Below are 24,488 nucleotides of genomic sequence, written 5' to 3' on the forward strand. Positions count from 1 at the left end.
AATTAATCTTATAATGATATTTTGAAACTCTAAATTTGATTATTATTACTTTATGAAGTTATTTTTAATATAAATAAAAATGAATAACTAAATTTCCTTTAGGTAAGATATAAAATTCTCTTGATTTCATTAATCCGACGACAAGTAAATTATACAATTACTATTTTTAATATAGGAACCAAGCAAAATGAAATAGAAAGTAGGACAAATTTCATTTTTAAGGAATAACATTGGACCCACAAGTGCTATTTGACAAATAAAGACTATTCACACTAAAGTTATTTGAAAATTGATCATATGTTATTAGCATGGAGGCAAAATATTTAAAAAGTGACTTAAAAAATATTTCTTTCAAGAACCAATATGTAGTACATAATGATCATCAATTTGCTCATATATGAGGATTTTATTGAGATGAAAAAAAACAAATACATCTCCATGTAAAATTAAACAAAAAGAATATGTAAGACTCTATATTATTACATACTGGAGAAATTACTCAGGTTTCAAAATATAACAGCTAAAGAAAAATATTTTAAAATGTTTCTTACATGCACAAGTAGTCCTTTATTATTCCAAGCATTTCTTTTTTCTTTTTTGATAGGAACAAGTATTTCTTATACATAGAGATAACACAAGAAAATAAGAAGAGAGTAAACAACTCTCGATTTATTACTCTTTAAAGCACAAGTTCTCTCAAGAACAAAAAATAGACATCACTATTTTTCATAGTAGCATGAACATGCTTTGGAGCAACAAACTAAAATTCTCTTGTTATATACAATGAGACTAGAAACAATAGACATACTCCAACATATCAGCAACATCTCATTGCATGGAGCTTCCACTGAGACACCCAGTTTTGCTTTCTCTGTTAACTAAATCTACACCATAAACAAATCAGTGATAACTCAGTGTGCAACTTCAATTGCAACCCCTACATTTGAATAAACACAAGCATAAACTATATAGCGCCACCTGCGAAATCCACATGCCCTCAGTACCAATCTCTATAAAGTAGCCTATAACAATGAGCATCCTTTTAGCATCAAGTTATATGTCTTAAACAAACTTATATGTCTTTGGACCAAGTTAAGGAGTTAACATTTAAGATCCATATGCTAGTTCGGTAAGAATCATACATATAAATCCATTAATCAAGTTTTACTTTATCACCATATGTATAACCAAAAGATTAAATCATTGAATTTACATTTGGATTAACAACGAAGGTTTGTACACTGAGACTACAAATTATTTAAGAGGGGCAAATGACGTTGTGCAATTCCATCTCAAAGCATTAATACCTGGTACACTGGCAGTGGTTGATACTTCTCTAGAAGCACTAATTTTGAAGTGTCACATAACAATGATATCAGAAAAAACCTTTACCTTTCTTATGATTATCTAAACTCCAAAAAAGGAATCAACGAAGAGAACTCTTCAAGTCTCTGTACTTTTTCCATAGATGAAAAATCATGCAATACTAAATGAGTCATGTCTCATTATTTAGACACATAAGTGTCACACTTTGTGGACACCAAAATATGTAAAATTTATTTCTACGATAACGTTCCAACGCGATACTGTTTAAATGATAATTCAGGAAATTTGCAGAGAGAGAGAGAGAGAGAGAGGTACCTTGAGGACGAGGGCATGAGAGAAAGTTTGAGGGGCCTCTATTGGAATTGAAGGCCTTAATATTTCGGCTCGAAAAAGTTTTTTGAAAAGGGTAAAATGTTGGCTTATGCAGATGTTGAAGAGGTTAAGAGATGTTCGTTTGTACCGTTTCGGGGGAATTTGTAAGCGCTTGTTTTTTCTGACACAGCAAGTTTGTTAAATTGGGATGAGAGGACGTTTTAGCAAGAAAGAGGATGTTTACCTTGGCAAGTACCTGTGATGAGAGGACGAAGAAGAGGGAAAGAAAAAGGAACCATAAAGAAAGAAGAGTCAGGTTTATGTTTGAGGGAAAAGAGGCTACTGTTGAATACTTTGTTTTTTTAAAAAATAAGGTGAAAACGCAAAAAATTGACAAAAATGAAAAATATGAATGGTAGTCACAGAGGGTGCCACATCACCGGCAAAATGTCCTCCTTTTATATAGAGATATCTATAGATTAGAGATATCTATAGATTAGTGGTAATGGCAAATGAGGGGGTTGCAAATGGGTCAAACAAAAACAGAACACAACCCAACTCACTCATATTTCATATGGGTTGGGTGACTGATGCATATGGTCACTTCGTCTTTCAGGTGGACCATTAGATTTTTGAGAGTCCTTCTAGATAAATTATCAAAAAGAGGCAGAGGCTAAGCCAGAACATCTGTGTTGAACCTGCATCCGAAGACAGACAAAGAAGTTTACCATTTAGTCATTAATAAGCTTCAAACATACTCCAGTACCAGATAACAAACATGATGTGCGTGTGTGTGTGTGAACCTTAAAAGCAGCAAGACAAATTATGCACCAGAACAAGTTTGACATATGAACTGAAAACATCACAACTCCCAAGTGCAATAAATAATGTTCTCACTAGTTAAGCTGATTGAATCAAGATTGATTTTCACAAGAAATGGGAACAGTGAAAAATAACCAACATAATGTTAAACCAACACATTGAGACATCATTGACCGTTCGAACTTAGACATCCATGTACTCGGGGCAAAGGACTCCCTCCGGTTTCTAATATACTGAAAATACTGTGTTTACTTCACATTCGAGTAAACCAGCAAGCAAGGGAAATACCATTATTACTAGTATCAATTTGTCAAACACAATCATATCTAGTATATTCAAACATTTCCAAGTTATGCTGGATAGGAAGTTATAAAGAGAGATCTGGCAAGGAGATCCCTGATATGTCACAAAGATGGAAGACTAAGTAGTTGATAGAGCTAAAAATTAAGACGAGCCAAGCATATGCTTCCTAATGATCATCTTTAGATTGGATTTTCCCAATTACTTACTAGGCAAACATGAATCATAGCTGCTGATAAGAAAGATCCACTGAGATTCTAATACAATGCTTCACAATTTTTAGATTAAATGCTAGCTTTGCTAAACCATTAAGAACCATAAAATCAAAGTCTCTCAGGTACCATGTGTTACATTTCCACTCAGCAGTAGTGAAGTTTATAACCAAATTCTATATCTAATTATGCAAGAGCGTCATAACCAAAAAAAAAAAAAGAAAAACTTCAGTATCATGCCATTAAATGAATACAAGAAGTATATGCGCACAACTAAGATCACCATGCGCACAACTAAGATCACCATCCTTCTCTTCCCACATCAAAACACATTTTTCAGCATCACAGAGAAGTAGAGAAGTAGATAACAGAGTACATGAAGTCAGTACAACAACAAAAAAAAAACAATAACATACCCAGTAAATTCCACAAGTGGGGTCTGGGGTATGCAAAATTTTAAAATTAAACCCTAGTCATAGCAGTTGAGCTCGCTAAAACGCACCTTTCTTTCCTTTCACGTTTCTCGCTTCAGTAGCAAAAGAACACACTTTTTCTTCCATGCCTCGCTTCAGGGCAGGAAAGCGAGGGGCACTCAGCCTCATTTCATGCTTAAAGCACTGAAGTGTACACTTCTGATAATACTGCCTTGGGAGATAGAGAGATTGTTTTCGATAGACCCTCGGCTCAAGGAAAAGCAATCCAAAAAGAAATGACGGAAGTGAAGAAGCCATAACAAAATACTATAGAAAGAATGACAAAGCACACTGAAAAAAGGAGCAGTAACTACAACTACGACAACCGGAGTACATGAAATAACAAATAGTAATAGAAATTGAAGGACAAAAAACTACAAGAGTAATACTACGACTAATTAGTATGGAAGTAAAAGAGAGACAACGCTCACCTACCTACTAACCTTCCACCTTAATCCAGTAACTCCATAACCTTTTCTCTAAGAAACGGCACAATGTCCTATCTAATCATCTATCCCAATACGTCTTGGGCCTATCTATGTCTCTTTTGAAACCATCCACAGTCAATCTCTCACACTTTTGCATAAGGGCATCTGCGTATCTCCTCTTACATGCCCAAACCATCTCAGTCACTTCCCATATCTTGTCCTCCATCGAGGCCACTCCAACCTTCTCCCAAATATCTTCCTTTTTAATGTTATCTCTCCAAGTATGCCTACATATCTATCTCAACATTCTCATTTCAATAATTTTCATCTTCTGAACACAATAACTATTGACTGGCCAACACTCTTGCCCCATACAATATAGTTGGCCCAACCATCACTCACAGAAAATGCCTTTTAAGTGTAGATGACACCTTCTTTTCACACAAGATATCAAAAGAAAACCTTCATTTCATCACGTTGCACCTATACGATAAGTGATATCATCGTCAATCTCCCTGTTCCCTTAGAAATAGACCCAGGATACTTGGTATATCCTCTCTTTTAAAAGATCTGGATATCAAGCCTCACTTCCCCACCATCCTTATGTGTTACGTCAGTGAACTTGCACTCTAAGCATTATGTCTTGGTCATGCTCGATGCGAACCCTTTAGAACGGGGTTTTGTCTGCAAACCTCCTGCTTAGCGCCAAGTTGGCCGGTAGTCTCGTCAATCCTAACAATGTTATGCACAAATAACAAACCTTAGCACCTCATCTTAGAATTACTAAATCAATTCATCCATCACCAAGGCAAATAAAATTAGGCTGAGTTATTGTCACGACACCAGTAGAGGCCCTGACCACAACAGGCATCCCGAACCACGAAGTCCCAAGAGACCCCCTTAACCTAGCCCACTAGTGATATTGTCCGCTCTGGGCCCAGTCATGCACGGCTTTAAAATGCGTTACTAGGGAGTAAGGCTGCTTACTTATATACCCAGCATCCCTCCTGTGTTTTGTCGATATGAGACTCCTTATCCTAAGTTGGGGTGTCACATACACTCTCCTCTAAGGACTCAACGTCCTCGCTGAGGTTTGCCCCATCGAATGGGATTTGCCTAGACTGAGGACTGAGGTTAGCCCCGCCTTACCAGGATTTGCCTAAACTCAGTTTGAACTCTGACCCACATCGACAGGGCTGATACGGGAGCGGCTCTGATACCATTCTTGTCACGACCCGAGGCCCTGGCCGCGACGAGCATCCCGAACCACGAAGGCCCGAGAGACCCCCTTAGTCCAACCCACTAGTGATATTGTCTGCTTTGGGCCTGTCGATATGGGACAGTTCAAACTGAGTTTAGGCAAATCCCAGTAAGACGAGGCAAACCTCAGTCCCGAGTCTAGGCAAATCTCATTTAGTGGGGCAAACCTCAGCGAGGGCGCTGAGTCTACAAGGGGGTGTATGTGACACCCCAACTTAGGATAAGGAGTCCCACATCGGCAAAACACAGAAGGGATGCTGGGTATATAAGTAAGGCTTCCTTACTCCCTAGTGACGTGTTTTAAAGTCGTGAGGGTCTAGGCGCAGAGCAGACAATATCATTAGTGGGTTGAACTAAGGAGGTCTCTCGGGCCTTCGTGGTTTGGGATGCCTGTCGCGGCTCGGGCCTCGGCTCGGGTCGTGACAAATTCCCCGTGCAACCCCATCACAATTGAAAGTGCTCTGAGTCTTCTTTCACTCCATTATACATGTGTTTAATTGTCCTAGTGTACGCCACATGTACACCTCTAGCCTCCAAATATCTCTATAAACCCTTTTTTGGGACTTTGTCATATGCATTTTCTAGGTCGATGAACACCATGTGTAAGTTCCTCTTCCTCTCCCAATACTGTTCCACCTGTCTCCTTACAAGATGAAGAACTTCTGTAGTAGAGCTTCGACATAAATCCACATTGATTCTCGAAAATAGACCCGTTCCTCCCAATCTTCATTCCACCACCCTCTCTTGAACTTTCATTGTATGGGCTAGTAGTTTGATATCCCTATAATTGTTGCAATTCTGAAAGCCACCTTTGTTTTCGTACATAGAGATCATTTGTACTCCACCTCTATTCTTCACGCATTTTCACTGTCTTAAAAAAGATATTAAACAACTCAGTCAGCCACTCCATAACTGCCTTACCTGTGCTCTTCAAAAATTCCACCGAGATCTCACCACGACCAATTACTCTTTTTAATGCATCCTATGAGTAACACACTTAACCTGCTCAAACTTTATACATCTAAAATACCCAAAATCATGACGCCTCTTGGAATGCTCCAAATCTCCCAACAGAATGTTTATGTCCACTTCTTCGTTCAAGAGTTTCTAGAAATATAAATGTCATCTGCATTGAATGAGTGTCTCCTACACTAGTCATCCTCATCTTTGACGCACGTAACTTAGTCCAGGTCACTTGCCCTTCTCTCCCACACCTAGGCCACCTAGGCTAGCCTGTACAATTTCTTATCCCTGCTTTTGTCCTCTAATTCTACATACAAACCTTCAAAGCTGCAATGATATTCTATATATTATGTAATATGCATGGGTAATACGTTAGTAATCTTATATACGAAATAAGTATTTTTACATCACTAAGCATGATGAGATGAGCTTAAATGAATCAAGATAATGAAGATGCATAGAGTCGCCTCAAATTGCTTGGAATGAGACATAACAGTGATTGTTATTTGGAAGTCGGTAAGAATGACATAAAGTAAAATTCTTATGCCTAGATACACGAAATCTGTCAATGGCGACAAATAAATGTGCAATTATGGTAAGATGGAAAAAATAAGTGTGTCGTTGCTGCATCCCAATAGAATGGAAGCTCTCGACTTAAAAAGGAAATATTCATAACTGAGTCCATATCCGCATTTCAAGAAGAAGGAAATCTTGTTTAGACAAGTCAATATCATCTTACCAAAATATTGCAAGTCGAGTTTTCAGGACTAATGCTGAGATAAGGACCTATTAAATTGACAATAAAATTGCCAAGAAAAAAGTGAGAACATCCATGATTTGGCAACTCACTAAGGTGTGTTCAAACAGTCTATTGGGAAGTGTTAGGAAGCTGATTTGCTTTGCACTTCCTTTCTGGAAAAGTGGGTGATTAAAAAGTAAATTAACTTACAAGAAGAGGGTCAAAGTGATAATATTTATAATTTGGGGGGAGGGGAATAATGTGAAAGTTGGTTCAATTTTTGTTTTGAGTAAAACAAAACCAACAAAAGGTTGTTTTTTTATTTTGGTTTTCTTTTGAAAAATGTCTGTTCTTCTAGAAATCAATTTTGTCCTAATATGCAAACAAAAGTGATGTCTTCATTTAGAAATCCTTTTTTACAGGGCCAACATTGCTTAACACACTTGAGCTTTTGCAAACCACACGGCACTATGATTTTCGGATGCACCAGAATATCAGGATCAAGGAGACAAAGACTTGAAGAAAATTTCAAGGAAATAGCCAACTCTATGTTAATATCTGTATCTTCTCAATTTAATATCCAAGTTGAGGCATGCTTACCAAATAAAAATTTATTCAGTTATCAGCCACGGAGCCACCTGTATGGACTTCAACTCTCACCTGCAGAGCATTAACGAGACCATCTTATATTTAGGCAAAACTGTTTATTTGATTATTGTACCATTGCAAGGGGAAATATATGTAAAGAAGCATTATTGCCTAAGTTGCGCGGACTCGTCACTTGGATGCCGCACCCGTGTCGGATTCTCCAAAAATACACTATTTTTTAAGAATCTAACATGCACCTGCCGGCATTTTTGAAGATTCCGAGCAACATAGATTATTGCAAAGAAATTGAATGTAGTAATGTAACTGAGGGCCTTCCTTGGATTTTTCAATATTAAATCTTATTCCATAATTGCAAGCATTTACTACATTATACATCCTTACTATTTGGTAACTCTTTTATTTGCTCAGTTTTAGATATTTGAAATACCATTTTGAAACTATTCAACACACCCTTGCCTTAGATACATTGCTTAAAAAGCCTTGACCACTAGATTAAAGGAAAATTATGAAGATTCACCAAATCCAGCTTTCACCCCACCCACTCCACCCCCAAATCCCCACCCCCTTATCTTTGGTCAGAGAATCTACGACTTCTATCTCTAGAGTTATACGGTAAATAGTTGAGAAATTACGGTATCAAAGTTGATGAGCTGTCATAAGGGGAAACAGAATGGACCAAAGTTAATGACAACTCTATCATGATTCATCTATTACCATAAAAAGGACCAGCTGTAGTCTACCGATTTCTCATCTGTCTATATATCTTGTGATCCGTCACCTCACTCGGATATTTTAGATTTTGAGAGCAAATCGAACTCTAGGTTAGCAGCAGCACATTCAACCTGATTTGAATTGGAATCATTCAGAATCAGATTTTATGGATAGACAAGGGCCATGTTTCCATTGTGGCACCCAGGGTATGTTCTATTGACCACCTAAATCCAACCTTTTATGCTTATCAATAATCTCATGCTTTGCAGGATACTTGATTCACTGATGCTTAGGATTTATGGGCCTGATGTTCAGCAACCCTAAATCGTGCATCTGTTAAACATAAAACATAAGAGTACTCGAGCCAAATGTTGATTGATTTTCAGCACAGCTGCTATTAGTCTAACAGGAACTGAGATCATCTAGGATAAATTGTAGATTTGGTCCCCAATCCCTGGTATCCATGCCCATTTAGTCCCCATCCTCATCTCACATCCAATAGATGAAGGTGGTGGAAATGAGGATGCTACCATGGATGTGTGGGTTTACTAGGAGAGATAGGATTCAGTTATTGATGTTCACACCATGTAATAAGACTTCAACTGCATAGTTGTCATGGCTATGGTCCAGTCGCTTTTGATACAATGACGAGGCATGAATCTGGTCAGCTCTTTTCCTTCAAGAAGGGAGTGATGAAACCAAAATAAAAATATAGACATCATTAATATATTTCTACTTGGGTTTTCTAGTAATAAGGTAAACCCTAAGATCCTGCAGGTTCTCAAACAATTACCAGACTCACAGTACTGCAATTTAGATTTGAGAGAAAGAAATGCAAGAGGGTGCTACACAGCTAGAGGACATATGAATAAACTGAAGTGAATATGCATGAGAGGGTGCACATAACCTTACCTACCTGTATGGGGTAGGGAGGCTGTTTTGATATACCCTCAGCTCAAAAGAGAGGAGAATTTGATGCGGAGGGCTGCAAGAAAAATGACAGTACAATAGCAAGATACAAAGTAAATGAAGCATCGGACAGTAATACACATTGAAGAAAATGAAACTACGTGGTTACTAAATACTACTACTAATAAAGAGGAGACGGGATGAGGCTACCCCTGCCTCACACATAAAGTGTGACAACTTTCAGTTACATATTAACCTTCTATCCTAATCTCAACCTCCACACCTTCATTTTTTTGATAACGTAAATACATTTACTGACAATGTGGAAATTCCTTGTACAAGCCATATGCCAAAAGAAGAGGACCTACACCAAAACAATGGTTCTCGACAAAAGATATCCAATCCTCTATATGGATAGGGACCTAATAAGTACACCAAAAAGAAACTAAAGACACCACACTACTATGGATGTTTACAAAATCTTCCATCCTTTCAAAAGCCCTCCTATTTCTCTCTTTCCAAATAACTCACTTGATTGCTAAGGGGGCAACACTCCAAGTTCTTGGTCTTCTCTTCCCCCTCTTGTTGATCGAATAAAGCCTCCTTCCAACTTTGTAAAGCCAAAAAGACGGAACAAGGAAAAGAAAACAAAAAACGAAAAGAAGAAAAAAGAGAACAGAATCTTCTAAGCATCTTAAATGCAAGCAAAATAAAATTTAAAAAGTGGTGCAAGCAAGAGTCGATCCCGCGCCCTAAGGGCGGAAGATTCAGCCATCAGCCAGTGGCACTAAACGACCTTTTGGTAATTCGGGAGCCACTTTACATAGTTATTACATTTCCTCTATCTACAATACATACATATACATGAATCTGATCGAGGATACAAGAATTAACAAAATTTAAAAAGTCAATAACATAAAGACACAACAACAAATAAAGAAAAAAGAAAGGACGGAACAAGGAAAGGAAAACAAAACAAGAAAAGAAAAAATTAAAGGAAAAGGGATCTTCTAAGCTTCTCAAATGTAAACAAAATAATTCTAGAATAGTGGTGCAAGCAAGAGTCGATCTTGTGCCCTAAGGCAGAAGATTCAACCATCAACCAGTAGCACCAAACGACTTTTTGATAGTTCAGGTGCCAATTTATATATCTAGTACATATGCTATGTATACAATACATACATATATATTATTACGATAGAGGTTACAAGATCCATATTGTCCATCCGAATTGTCTCAATTATAGCTAACTCCACCTTCCCTATCTAAAAACTAGTCATGCCTATTTTCTACCATTGAAGAAAATAGAGAAAACTGCTAATCCAACCCACATGGTAAGCGGATGAAAACCTGCTCTATTTCAAATAGAGCCAAAGGTCTTCGAGCCTTGCTATGGATTAAAATACTAAAGAAAAGCGACCCAATCCCTCCCCACCTAGGTCAAAGGTCTTCCCACCCTTTTTTTCAGGGGCCTTGGTAAAGTCCTAAAGAAAAGTGACCCCAATCCCTCCCCAGCCCCGCCCCTTTTTTCTGGGGCAGAGTCAAGTTCGTTACAATCAGCAATCAATCCCACATCACATAGATAGCGATTCAGATCACCACCCCAAGCCTGCCTAACCTAGTTGTGTGTGAGTACTCAATCGTGACAAGTCAACCGATCCATAATGAAAGCACCAATAGATAGAAGTTGTTTGTCAACCGGTGGACTTCTCCTTAATATCGTTTAGGCTCTCGGTGAAGTCGGTTGTCTGCTACCTTTCTTTCACACAATCGACGTTACAAGAACCAATTAAATTTGAAAAGTTAATAAGAACTCATAAAGAGTCAACAACAAATAAAGAAAAAACAATGAAAAGAGAGAACTAGAAAAAGAAAAAAAAGAATAAGGGAGAAGGGAATCTCCTAAGCTTCAGAAATGTAAACAAAATAATTCTATAAAAGTGGTGCAAGCAAGAGTCAGTCCTGTGTCCAAAGAGCGGAAGATTTAGCCACCAATCAGTGGCACCAAACGATCATTTGGTAGTTCGGATGTCACTTTATTATACAATACATATATATACACTATTTCGATCGAGGTTATAAAAATTGATAAAATTTAAAAAGTCAATAAGAACAACTCATAAAGAGTCAACAACATATAAAGAAAAAGAGAAAGAAAAGACAGCACAAGGAAAAGAAAAGAAAAAAGGGGGAGAAGTGAATCTCCTAAGCTTCCTAAATGTAAACAAAATAATTCTATAAATGTGGTACAAGACAGAGTTGATCCCGCGCCCTAAGGCGGAAGATTCAGCTATCAGCCAGTGGCAACCAAACGATCGTTTGGTTGCCTGGGTACGACTTTATATATTTATTACATTTCCTTTGTATACAATATATATAAACACACGATTTTGATCGAGGTTAAATGAATAAATAAAATTTAAAAATGCCAATGGGAACTCATAAAGAGTCAACAACAAATAAAGAAAAAGAAAGAAAAGACAGAACAAGGAAAGAAAGAAAGGGAGAAGGGAATCTCCCAATGTAAACAAAATAATTCTATAAAAGTGGTGCAAGCAAGAGCCGATCCTGCACCCTAAGGGCAGAGTTCAACCGTCAGCCAATGGCACCAAATGACCTATTGGTAGTCTAGGTGCCACTTTATATACTTATTACATTTTCTCTGAATAAAAAAACAAATATATATATATACACATATATACACGATTTTAATTGAGGTGTGCCGTTGCCGTGGCACCCTCTCCCTCCCTAGTAGATTTGCCCCTGAGCAATACAATGACGAAAATAAAAAGAAGCAGTAAACTATAGCAAGGATATAGTTCAAAGTTGAAATGAAAAAAATGCAGTAGCATTTATAAGGAAGCAGCAATAAATCCACGAACGCAATATCAGATTTAAGGAAACCAGTTAACAATCAAGCAACAATAAGGGGTTGTGCAATTCATTAAGGAAAAATCAGATATACATAAGACAAGAAAAGAAAAAAAGGGGATGGTGGATCGTACCTTGAAGTTGATGAGAATAAAATACTACTATGGGCAGATTTACCGAAGTCTGGCGAAGTCTGATATACTCCTTAGTCTGCCAATTGTCGGAGTTGGTGGATCGTTGGTCGACGGTCATGGGGATAGGGTCGCTGGAATACTGCTGACAGATGGCGGCAATGCAATGAAAAAAACAGAGAGCTTGCTGGTGGTGGTGGTTGATCAGCCTGTGGGTTGGTGGGGAATAATTTAGCAAGAGAAAGGGATAGTCCCTGTTGAATATTATACAGTTAATCAGTGTCGATTTACATGGTAACTTTCCTCCTTAAAATATCATGCAAATAAATGCAGTCTGACAAGAGGTTAACTATTTTGCATGATTCCTTAACATATCAAGCAATTCCTTTCAATCTTTCCTCCATCAAGCTCAAAGTTCAACTATTTTACATGGTTCCTTAACCTGGTGATGAAAATGTGAGTACAAAACCAGTTGATGTATCCTAATAGTCTATACATGTTTCACAGAAAGATATTTCTTGTTTGAATGTCGTGACGATTTCGTTCTTATGCAATACATTCTATACCTTTTTAGAGAAAATCTTAATTGTCAATGATCGTCGTCTTTTAGTTTCTGACCTGCAGGAATTTACTCATATTTTGTCCCAGTTTAAATACTAATTAATTTTGAACGCGAACAGAAACCATCCTGTGGACAACTAGGCCACCTGGAGAGCCAGAGCTCTGCAATGCATGTGGAACAAGAAGGCGTACAAGGGAAACACTAGATGACTATATTCCCAACCATGGAAACAGAGAAATACAGGCTGGACAGGACAACTGCATCCAGATAGAAGAAACAAATGGTAAAATAATTTCACTTATATATATAGCACTTGTCTCCGCAAATATGACGCACGTTCTGAATCAAATCCTTTGTTAAGCGTAAAGGCTATAAGCAAGTGGAAAACCAATATCCTCCTATTCAATTTCTGGTCAATTTCTTTCTTCTGTTGTGCGTGATAGTAAGTCCCTATAAAGTCATTCATGTGAGAATCTTTCAACCCAACATAGGCTTTTGGTGATGGACTTGGATATCAAGAAGGGCAAGAAAGGGAGGGGCGTGGAGGGTCGGCCTAGAGTTAAGTAGGGCAGCTTGACTCCAATTAGTGCTCTAGAGATGGGAGAGAAGTTGGCGGTGATAGGGACATGGTAGAGTAGGGGGGACGTGGATAGTATGTAGGGTGGAGGTGTCCCTGTGGCGTACATCAAGTCAGTAAGGGCATGCACGATGGAGCGAAGACTCGGGTGAGGACGGTGGGAGGATATTCAGAGCATTTCTCTGCTTTGACTGGGTTGCACCAGGGATCAACTCTGAGCCCATTTTTATTCATCTGGGTGATGGATGTTTTGACGCGGCGTATTCAAGGAGAGATGCCTTGGTGTATGCTATTTGTGGATGATGTAGTTTTGATTGATGAAACTCGGGGAGGCGTTAATGATAAATTAGAGGTTTGGAGACAAACCCTGGAGTCTAAAGGGCTCAGGTTAGGCAGGACAAAGATAGTGTATGCAAATTCAGTGATTTGACACATGAGGATAAGGTGGTAGTGAAGATGGATTCCCAAGTTATTTGTAAGAGGAATAGTTTTAAGTATCTTGGGTCTATGATTTAGGGGAATGGAGAGATTAACGCGGAGGTTACACACCGTATTAGGCTAAAGTAGATGAAATAGAGGCTCTCCTCTGGAGTTCTGTGTGATAAGAAGGTACCTCCTAAGTTTAAAGGCAAATTCTATGGAGTAGCAGTCCGCCCAGCCATGTTGTATGTAGCAGAATGTTGGACAATCAAGAACTCCCACATCTAAAAGTTGAAGATGGCGGAAATGAGGATGTTGTGTTGGATGTGTAGACTTACTAGAGGAAATAGGGTTAGGAATGACACTATTGGGGAGAAGGTAGGAGTGGCTTTGGTGGAAAACAAGATGTAAGAAGTTGGGTTGAGATGGTTTGGACATGAGATAAGGAGGGGCACAGATGTCCCAGTTCATAGGTGTGAGAGATTGGCTATGGATGGTTTCAGATAGGGTAAAGGTAGGCCGAAGAAATACTGGAGGGAGGTGATTAAACATGACATGGAGCAGTTATAGCTTACTGAGGACATGACCCTAGATAGGAAGGTGTGGAGACCGCGAATTAGGTTAGAGGGCTACTTCGTGGGAATGAGTCGTAGCTAGTAGATAAGATTGCTTAGGTGTAGCCATGCTAGTAGTTGTAGGGCTATGCACGTCCATTGGAGTTTCTTGTTTGGAAGGTTTGGGTGAGGTGTGTGCTTTCGGTTAGATAGTGTATAGTATTATGATGTGGATGTCTTATTTTTGTTATTTCATCTTGTTTTATGGTTTATTACAGCTTTGTTTACTGTCTTTTTTGTTTTGAGTCGGGGTTCTATTGGAAACACTCTCTACTTCTTCAAAGATAGTGATATGAACTGCGTACACTTAACACTCCCAAACTCTACCAGGTGAGAATACACTGGGTATGTTGTTGTTGCATGATAGTAAACCCAAAACTCTTAGTCACAAAAATGAATATGAGATAGATTAACCAAATATAGCAGATGCCTACCCATAACCTAATCTTGCAGTGCATAGTGTTCTGATTCAAAAGAAAAGGAAGAGGCAGTTCTCCCTATGCTATTATTGATTCAAGTAATGAATAGGTAACTTATCTCTAATTCTATTGATTAAAAAGGGATAAATTTGACCCCCACCACAAAAAAAGAGCGGAAAACAGGGGAAGAATATATAAATCCTATACACAACAAATTTAACCGTGAAACAGAAATTTCCATCAACATTCTCCTACTTTCCAAGTGGGTGTTCTATGTTAATATCTAATACTCAAAAGAATCACTTACACCATGAGCTCTTGATAAGCACATATCAAGATTAACGTCATTCAGATTTATTTTTACACAGGAAATTCCTTTGGTTTCCAATTTTTGAGATGTGCTTGTCAAATTTTCCAATGTCAAATCACATTCAAGGTTTTACCAAAGGTCGTAGGGAAGCAATCACTACATGATACTCTATAAACTAAATATTGGATTTCTTTCTTACTCATTGGCCATTAATTATAGTGTCTCTCCAAAACTTCAAAAACATACTTCCCTTTACACAAAGAACTGACATTGACAAACTTCAGGTAAATTGGGTTTTCAATAAAGATATGAACTGAGTCATCCACCTATACTTTGGTCATACAAGATATATAAGAGTGTCGCCACCCCACCCAAAAGAAAAAATCTATTGGATTAATACCTTATTGTTTTATGTGCACTAACATTCACCTTTTGTTAGAAGAAGCAGGCAAAGATCCTCTCTTTGAAGATATAGTTGTTGATGAAGAAATTGTCACTCTAATATATGCACCAAACAAAAACATTCCGCCAAATGAGATTGGTCTTGGAGTGATGCTGCTCACATCACCAATTACTACAACTGAACATTCGACGTCTCTATCTCTGGTGGAAGAAAACAATGCTTATTTCTCAACAAATGTTCCTCTAGAGAAGCCACTCGATTCACCAACTACGGCTACGGAACGCTCGGCATCTCCATCTCCGGTGGCAGAAGATAATGCTACGCACTTAATGAATGCTCCTATAGAGAGTTCACAACTGTAAGTGAAATTTGAGATGCATGCATAAGGTTCAAATTGTTACGTGAGGCCACGTCTTATTGTTTAGCTAGGGCAATGTTCGTTAAAAACAATTTGGGCAATTCCGACTTTACTGGATGTCCCCAACAGCAATGCACAACACCTTGGGTGTTTTTAGACCATCTAGTTTGCCAGTTGTGCATTTATTCTGAATATTTATCTTCCTTTTATTGGATGGAATTTCAATGAATTAGATATTTCATTCTGCTTTTTGGGTGCATTTAATATGTCAATTCTGCAGTCTGCCACCGCATGCTTACCTACAAGCTTGTTAGATTGTGTGGACTCAGCTATGTTGCTTGGACCCTCTAAGATTGTTACCACTCCCATGGGTTCTCCAAAAGGCACTACTTTTGGAGTACCCGAGACGCACCCGTTGAAATTTTTGAAGAGTCCGAGCAACATAGCTCCACTGTACACTTGCATTGTAAAATCTCAAAGGGCATTTGACTTACATATGCTTATCATTACATTGTAATCTACTGCATTTACTTTGTTTCAGGATAAACAACAATGTACAAGGTCAAGTGGCCTTGCAAACTGAAACCACTGGAAATGAGAGTGGAATACCAGATGAACGTGAAAATAGACTCACTCCGCCTCATATGGATGCTACATCAAGGGTATGTCAATGAATTGTGATGTTGTTAAATCATTTACATCAACATAATAGCCTTAATTTTCTAAGAAACTCAGCGTACAAAATATTAGGAGCACAAGAATAAAAGATTGCAGATTATTGAGACGACTTTCCTTCATGTGATTTTAATTCACTTTGTCTTTTTATCACATATAGTCATCATGTATGTTCTACAACTCGATGCTATAAATTCTAGCCAAAACCAACTTATCATGAAAAAAAATAATGCATGTTATGGTTAAAACCTTATCATATAAATTACCTATAAAAAGAAAATTACAACTGTCTTTTTCATCAATACTCCTACCTACAAATTAGTTACTTCTGAAAGTGACCAGAGAAGTTCTCTGTAGCTTATAATATTTTCTATCCGTTTGATTCAAGTATTTTAGTTGTTTCGGATTATTTTAACATGTTCATTCATGATGCAATATTAGCCAAAGTATGTACAGCTTGACATTAAAAGGTTTCGTATGATCGCAGGTATCTCGATGAGTCATGGTAGCCATGCTTGTTCAACCTGATAAAAGTAAAAAGTAATCAGATAATCCCCACAGTAAAAATAGTGCTAACATAGAGACTTGAAATTAGTGCTAACAAGGAATCCTAAAAAGTATTTCAAAGTTAATTGTAAATGAGGACAAATCAAAGCATCGGTACTTTCTAGTCTATTAGTAACCTAACCATTATGTCAACAAGAATTACAATACAACAACAACAAACCCAGTGTATTCCCACATAGTGGGGTCTGGGGAGGGTAAGATGTACGCAGTCCATACCACTACTTCCGAAGAAGTAGAAAGGTTGTTTCCGAAAGACCCCGGCTCAAGACAAGGAATAATAATCAAATCCATAATAAAGCATGGAAAAAGATGACATAACATAACAACGACACCCACAAGTAATAGTAACCAAAGAAAGTAAACAAAATCGTAATAGAGCATGAAACAGGGTGTCTTAGCAAGAATAATACACCCACGAAGTAATACCCTACACTAGCGACCCAAACTGACACTAGCTTTCTATCCTAATTCGCGTCCTCCAGATCTTCCTATCTAGGGTCATGTCCTCAGTAAACTGTAACTGTTTCATGTCCCGCCTAATCACCTCTTTCCAGTACTTCTTCGGCCTACCCCTACCCCGTCTAAAACCATCCAAAGCTAGTCTCTCACACCTACGAACCGGGGCATCCGTGCCCCTCCTCATCACGTGTCCGAACCATCTCAGTCGGACTTCCCGCATCTTGTCCTCCACCGAAGTCACTCCAACCTTCTCCCGGATAGTCTCATTCCGAACTCTATCACCCCTAGTTAGCCCACACATCCAACGCAACATCCGCATTTCCGCCACCTTCATGTTTTGAATGTGGGAGTTCTTGACTGGCCAGTCAACAAGGATTACAATCACAAGGGAAAATCCAACTGTTTATCCATAACTCCTCCATGTTTATGTTGGTTCCACTTCATTTCTCTTTGTTTTTTCCCAGTAATTGAATCTACGTTTCCTTCCTTAGCATTGGTTGCAAATAACACTTCTTTTGTCCCTTTTCCTCTTAATCTCTTGGATAACTTATTCATCCACCAAAAAAATATGTAATTAAGGAAGAGTACAGATATTGACAGTTGAAACTGCACAACTGAGAATTTCCATTGGAAAGATTATCATCTAAAATCCTAAATGAGCAAAATGTGTATTTTCATTTTATTAACTGCCAGGAAACTAAAATAAGAAATCTCTAGTTAAGATAAGAACTGCATTATTAATGATCCCTTTGTTAAGGCGTTTTCATCCATTCCAATAAACTGAAATAGAAAACGTGAAGAATACCGAAGTAATAAACTACTAATAGCCGCATTACGGAAGTAGAGACACAATTTGATTTATTGAAAACACAATTCAAAAATCAGTTCAATTATTTTCAACGGATTCAATACACTTCTTATTTTTAAGAAACCTCTTCCAAACATAACTTTGGCTTTTATCTAAGAATTGTCATGCCACCTCTTTCAAGTTTTTGGTGTATGCAAGAAATACAAATACAAAAACGTTCCTCATTGACGATGTTCTTTGTAGACTGGAACTCAAATTATGAATTTCAAACTAATGTTAATGTATGGAATATAGTCACAGCAAATTAGGTAATAGTATATGTTAAACCTCTTTTCTGATTAGATACATCCTTACATATTTCATAACTACTTATGCTTCCTTATTTGATTACTGCTTGACATTTATTGCTGAAGGTCTCTGGCCAGACACTAAATTCTCAAAGAGCTGGCGGTGGACGAAGAAGAGGACGCCCACCTACGAGGCCTAGAGGAAGACCACGGCTCTCCAGAACCCAAGGTAAATAAATTTCCTTCTAGTAAGCTCTATAAACTTGAAACCATTGAACATCACATATTTGAAAGAAAAATGCTAGTATAGCAACCGGCATCCATCCCAATAGAGTTAATTTTTTTACTAATAATCTCCGAGGGCCAATTGAGGACGGTTTCAAACTCGGTGGATAATGGGCCCGATACTCTACCATCCCAATAAAGTTGTGTTAATTTATGATGGTGTCTTGAGCACAGGTTCCTCCACCCCCACCCCGAAAAAAAAAGGTTGTGAAGCATACTCCCATTGTGAAAATTCTACTGACTTAATTTTGCTATGCATGGAGAAAAGTTGAAATCATGTTGGGTGTGTTTGGTATAAAGGAAAATGTTTTCCTGAAAATAATTAGTTTACTTTCTTGTTTTTTGATGTTCGGTGAATTTGCAAAAGATATTATCCCAAAAGCATTTGTATATAATCTAGGCAAACACTGTTGGGGTTGGTGTGGATAGCTAGGGGTGTGGGGTGGTGGGGATGGGGCTAAGGGACGGGGATTAGGCAATTAGTGTGGAATGACACTTAGGAACTTGTTTTCCCTAATTCTATAAGGTAAGTCATTTTCCTTATTTTAAAGGGACTTATTTTCCTAGAGAAAATAATACAACAACAAATCCAGTGTAATCACACAAGTGGGGTCCAAGGAGGGTAGAGTGTACAAAGAACTTACCCCTACCTCATCGAGATAGAGAGGTTGTTTTTGATAGACCTCGACTTAAAAATAAAGCATATTCAAGTAGTTAGGAAAATGAAATGAAGAAATGAGAACAATAGCAACAACGAAATAATGCGAAATAAAGAATAGTACACAACATACAGGGGAAAGAATAATTGAGGGGAGCACACACACCAAGCACATGTGATAACTGAAACTGAAGAACAAGCAACTATGAGGATAGTGCTAATACCACTTGTAAGAAAGAAGGTCCAAGTACGACCACCAAGCCTATTCCGGAGGAAAGCGAAGGAATGCTCAACTACCAAATAACCTTTTACCTTAATTCACAACCTCTAAACCCTCTCATCCAAGTCATGTCCTCGATAAGCTTAAGATGGCGTCATGTCCTGTCTAATCACCTCCCCCAAATACTTTTTCAGCCTGGCTCTACCAATCCTGATGTCCGCTATTGTCTACTCCTCACACCTCCTCACTGAGACATATACACTTCTCTTCGCATACCTAAGTTATCTAAGTCTCATTTCCCTCAACTTGTCCACTATGAAAACCACTCCTACCTTGTCTCAGATATATTATTTTTAATCTTATCTCTCCTAGTATGCCTATATCCACCTCAACATCCTCATTTTGCCACCTTCATCTTCTGACATGTGAGTTCTTTACATGCCAACACTCTACTCCATATAACATAACTGATCTAACTACCTCTCTGTAGAACTTAACTTTAGGTCTTAGCGTTAACTTTTTATCATACAAGATTTCAGAGGCAAAAGTCTCCATTTCGCCCATACCGCACCAGTACGATGTGCAATGACATCATTGATCTCCCCATTACCTTAAAGACCCCAGATACTTGAAACATCCTCTCTTGGGGATGACTTAAGCGTCAAACCTCACTTCAACGCCAACTTCTGCAAATAACATACACCATGACACCTCACCTTGAATATGTTGTGTTAGTGCATCAATAACAACAGCATACCCAATATATTCCGACAAAATGGGGTTTAGGAGGGTAAGTGTATGCAGTCAATACCACTGCCTCAAAGGTTAGATAGAGAGGTTGTTTCCGATAAAACTCGAGCTCAAGAAAAAAACAGTCTAGAAAAGAAATAGTAAAGGAACAAGAAAATAAAAAGTATTAGCACACCAAATAATAACATAAAAAAGACTATCACCAAGTAATACGACAAAAGATAACACACTCTGAAACACCAAGTAATACGACAAAAGATAACACACTCTGAAACAAGCCTAGCATTATGATTACTAGCCCAGATAACAAAACAAAGTCATCTACCTACTAGCAAGAACGCACTCCTTCCTACTATCCTTCTACCCTAATCCGCATCCTCTCCACCTTACTATCTAGGGTCATGTCCTCGATAAGCTGAAACTGCTCCATCTCATGTCTAATCACCTTCCTCCAATATTTCTTCAGTCTATCTCTACACGCCTAAATCCATTCCTAGCCAATCTCTCACATCTCCACACTGGGGCATCCGTGCACCTCCTCATCACATGTCCGAACCATCTCAACCTCGCTTTCCGCATTTTGACTTCCACCAAAGCCACTCCCACCTTAATCAGAGCTAATATAAACAATAATTAGAGCGAAAGGGAGCTAAGAGTTCAATCCTTGGTGTAACCCCATCATGACTAACAAGTGTTGAGTCTCCTCCCATTGTCCGCATCCTAGTCTTGGCACGTAGAGAAAATATTTTTCAAAAATTTTGACCAACCAAACATGAGAAAATTGAAAAACAGGAGAAATTGGACCCAAGTATTATACTGAAGTCATTTTTCATTTTTTTCTCATAAGTTGAGAAAGTAGAATAAATGATCTCCATATAACTTTGTTTCTAATCAAGGAGAGTTGTATTAACAAAGGCTCTACATAGATGCTAATCTTACATCAATATTTTAATAGTGTAATTTTAAAAAGGTGAAGAAATGGAAAAGAAAGCAAGTTTTTGATTTAAGGGAAAGCGGAGAGCATTTTGGAAACAAAAAGAGCAATAAAATCTTTTTGGAAAGATTCAAATTTAAGGAACATACTTTCAATTCAGGAAAGCGGAAAGCATTTTACAGCAGACCTAAAAGGGAACAATACAATCTATAAGGAACAAGGAGTAGGTTAAAAAAGTTAATAGGGATGCTTCTCAACATTGTAGCCAAATCATGATAATTATTCTAGCATGATCTTTGACATTTACTAAGAAGTGTCCCAAACAAACAGATTCCTTGCAGTCACATTCATAACATGTAGTGCGCATAGCATATAGAGTAAAAGAGGGAAGAGAATGTGTCGGTTAGCCTAACAAGCACAGAGGAATCTAAGCAATCTGTGGTAAGGGAGAGCAGAGGGTACATATTACTTAAAACAGATTGTATGTGCATACATGATCCAAAAAAAAAAATTGCATGTGCATTTAAGTTTCAATAGCTTGTTTTAAAATTTTTTGTGTATCTTTTACCAATAATTCACATGAGTTCAGAAGTGACTGTTTAACCACCAAAGGAATTTCCACTTGTCATTCATGAATTTTGCAGGCAGGTAACCTGATAATGATGGAAGTTCAGGAACAGCAGATGGCAGTTCGCAGGCTTAGAGCTCCTCCCTAATAGATCAGACACAGATTCAGAAGCTTGAACCACATATGGGGATCCCATTCTCTAAAGTCATTTCCAAACAATATTGTCTTCTCTGATACTTGATTTCATTTTGCAACATTCGCCCATTGATTTTACATTGCAACATTCGCACATTGTGCAAAAACAACCGACTGAATCCAAAAAAATGCTATTGGTTTATTATTACTGGGTTATTGAGTTAGGCTTTTTAATGGTTTTATAAAAAAATTTATTGAGATATTGGTTTGATTTTATTTTTCCTTATTGATAAATCGATAACTCAATAAGAATAAACTATATATATATATATTAACCCGATAAAGTTAAGCCTTTTTAATTTCTTCTCTAGTAGAATTTTCCACATGATGGAGAGGGTCGAGCTTGAAGATTCTTGTAAATTAAAACATATTAGGTAGGATTTTTAGGTTTTTTACTGCAATTAAGGTTCAATTTCTTTTTATGTTAGTTGCTGTCATTTCTATTTTATGAGTCGAAACTGAAAACAAAATCACTGAGGACTAAAAATCATAAATCATCTTATTGATTTGGTTATTGGTTTAGCATATTTAAAAAACGAAAATTGAATCGATAATAAATAAAAACGACAGAACTTACTGATGCAGATCCCTAGCTATTACCTGATACAATTAGTACTCCTCATACTGATAATATGCAGTCTGCTCTTCGTGATTTCCTTTATTGCATTGGAAAAGCATCATTGATAGTTGAGTTTTCAAAGAGCTCTGAAATTTCTACTTTTGTCAAAAATCATTTATAGTTTTCTTCATATTGCTTGAAATCAAGTGCTTCAGAAAAGGCTTGCCAGCCGTTAAGGTTTGATAGTTTAAATAATCGTACAATGAACTATGAGGGTATTTATCAAGAAGTATAGTTTTTATTTAAAACTAGAAAGAGGAGGAGGAGGAGAAGCAACTAGTTTTGACTAAAATGTTTTTATCAGTATTGGCTATGTTTAATATTGGCTTGGCTAAACCATGTCCCCTAAACTTGGCACAAACTTTCACTTGAACATTATTCACTTTTGACACCTCAAATAGATATAAAGTGTGTTACTTTGATACTTTTTGTTGATTCAGCATATTGTGTGTGTTGTACTGCACTAAAAACACGTGAGGAGCTCTATTTCATGATTTTTGTTTACTTTTCTTCCTCTTTCTTCTTCCACCAACTCAATCTTCCACCACATTAAATAACCATTGCAAAGCTTCCAAAATCGGCTTTAAACCTTCTTCTTCTTCGTCCATGCTTCACCTTCCAACATCATCACCATTATCCACCAAACTACCACCCAATTTTTGAATTAAAAAACATAGAAGAAAAAAATTACACACATAATTTTAAAAATTAAAAATCACATCTCTATGATTATTGTAGAAAATAAAAAATAGTGTAACCAAATTTTTCACACAACCACCATTAATTTTGTTATTCACATCCACAATTTTTGCACCACAATTGAATACAATATCACCATCAAACTTAACTTCACTCAATTTTCATTAATTAAGTCTATTCTTAACTGCGATCCAACTAAAATATATCAGAGTATATCTGCACAAAACCATACCAAAGCAACTAGACAGAAATTGAGGCCAAATGGGTTCCTTCTTAAAATTATTTTTTTGACCAATTTATTTTTGCTGAGATGAAATTATTGTCAATTTGATCGAAAATTGTTGTCAATTTGGACGGAGAGTGAAAAATTATTATCAAATATTGTCAAGTCATTGTGAATTTGATGTCAATTTGGTCGGATTGTTGTAGTGGTTGGAGGCGGGGGTTTGTGGATTGAAAAAGATAATATAGAGGGGGGTAGGTGGCGGTAGGGGAGGAGGGTGGGGGAGGGTGGGGAGAGTGCAGAATACAATTTGGGGGTGGGGTGGGTTGAGAAGATGATATGGGATGGGGTGAGGTGGTTTAGGAAGATGATATAAGGTGTGGGCGGGGGGTTATTAATATTTTTATTTAAATTAATTATATAAAAAATATTTTTATAAAAATGACAAGTGTTTTTTTATAATTGGTCCCTTTTAAGTGTTTTAGTCTTTTTTTCAAAAAAAAAAATAAATGAAGGTGGATATAGTGATGTGGCAATTTAAATGAGTTGGCACAAATTAATTGGTCGTTTTTTCCACGTTGGCAGCGAGTGAGATACACTCATTGGTGCTGGTGTCGAAAATTGTCAAAGTGACACTCTTTATAGCTACTTGAGGTGCTAAGAGTGAATAATGTCCACTTGAGGTGCCTAAGTGGTTCGTGTCAAGTTTAAGAGGTCACCGATGGATTTGGCATTTAATATTTAAAACAAATATTGGGCCGCAGGCACCATTCTTGCTACAAACATTAAGCCACCAAAGGGGGTAGTTTGGT

The 24,488-nt window shown here is 37.5% G+C and overlaps 2 long non-coding RNA genes across 17 annotated transcripts; one reads left to right on the forward strand and one right to left on the reverse strand.

The window, feature by feature from the left end:
• Positions 1-643: 643 nt before the first annotated feature.
• LOC107839965 lies at positions 644-23,071 on the reverse strand. Of its 16 annotated transcripts, none has more exons than XR_007043675.1 (5): positions 22,736-23,071; positions 22,026-22,084; positions 15,398-16,928; positions 7,436-12,320; positions 644-2,336 (listed from the first exon to the last, which is right to left on the reverse strand). It is a non-coding gene; the product is annotated as an uncharacterized LOC107839965 (long non-coding RNA). The 16 variants fall into 16 exon arrangements; XR_007043681.1 differs by having other exon boundaries at positions 16,859-16,928; positions 22,736-23,063; XR_007043687.1 differs by lacking the exons at positions 15,398-16,928; positions 22,026-22,084 and having other exon boundaries at positions 644-884; positions 979-1,022; positions 1,642-2,336; positions 22,736-23,050.
• Positions 16,342-22,256, forward strand: LOC107839964. Its single transcript, XR_007043689.1, has 3 exons — positions 16,342-16,391; positions 18,652-18,754; positions 22,017-22,256. It is a non-coding gene; the product is annotated as an uncharacterized LOC107839964 (long non-coding RNA).
• Positions 23,072-24,488: the final 1,417 nt, after the last annotated feature.

The sequence above is a fragment of the Capsicum annuum genome, chromosome 8 (assembly GCF_002878395.1).
Source record: "Capsicum annuum cultivar UCD-10X-F1 chromosome 8, UCD10Xv1.1, whole genome shotgun sequence".
In the NCBI taxonomy this organism is placed as follows: Eukaryota; Viridiplantae; Streptophyta; class Magnoliopsida; order Solanales; family Solanaceae; genus Capsicum; species Capsicum annuum.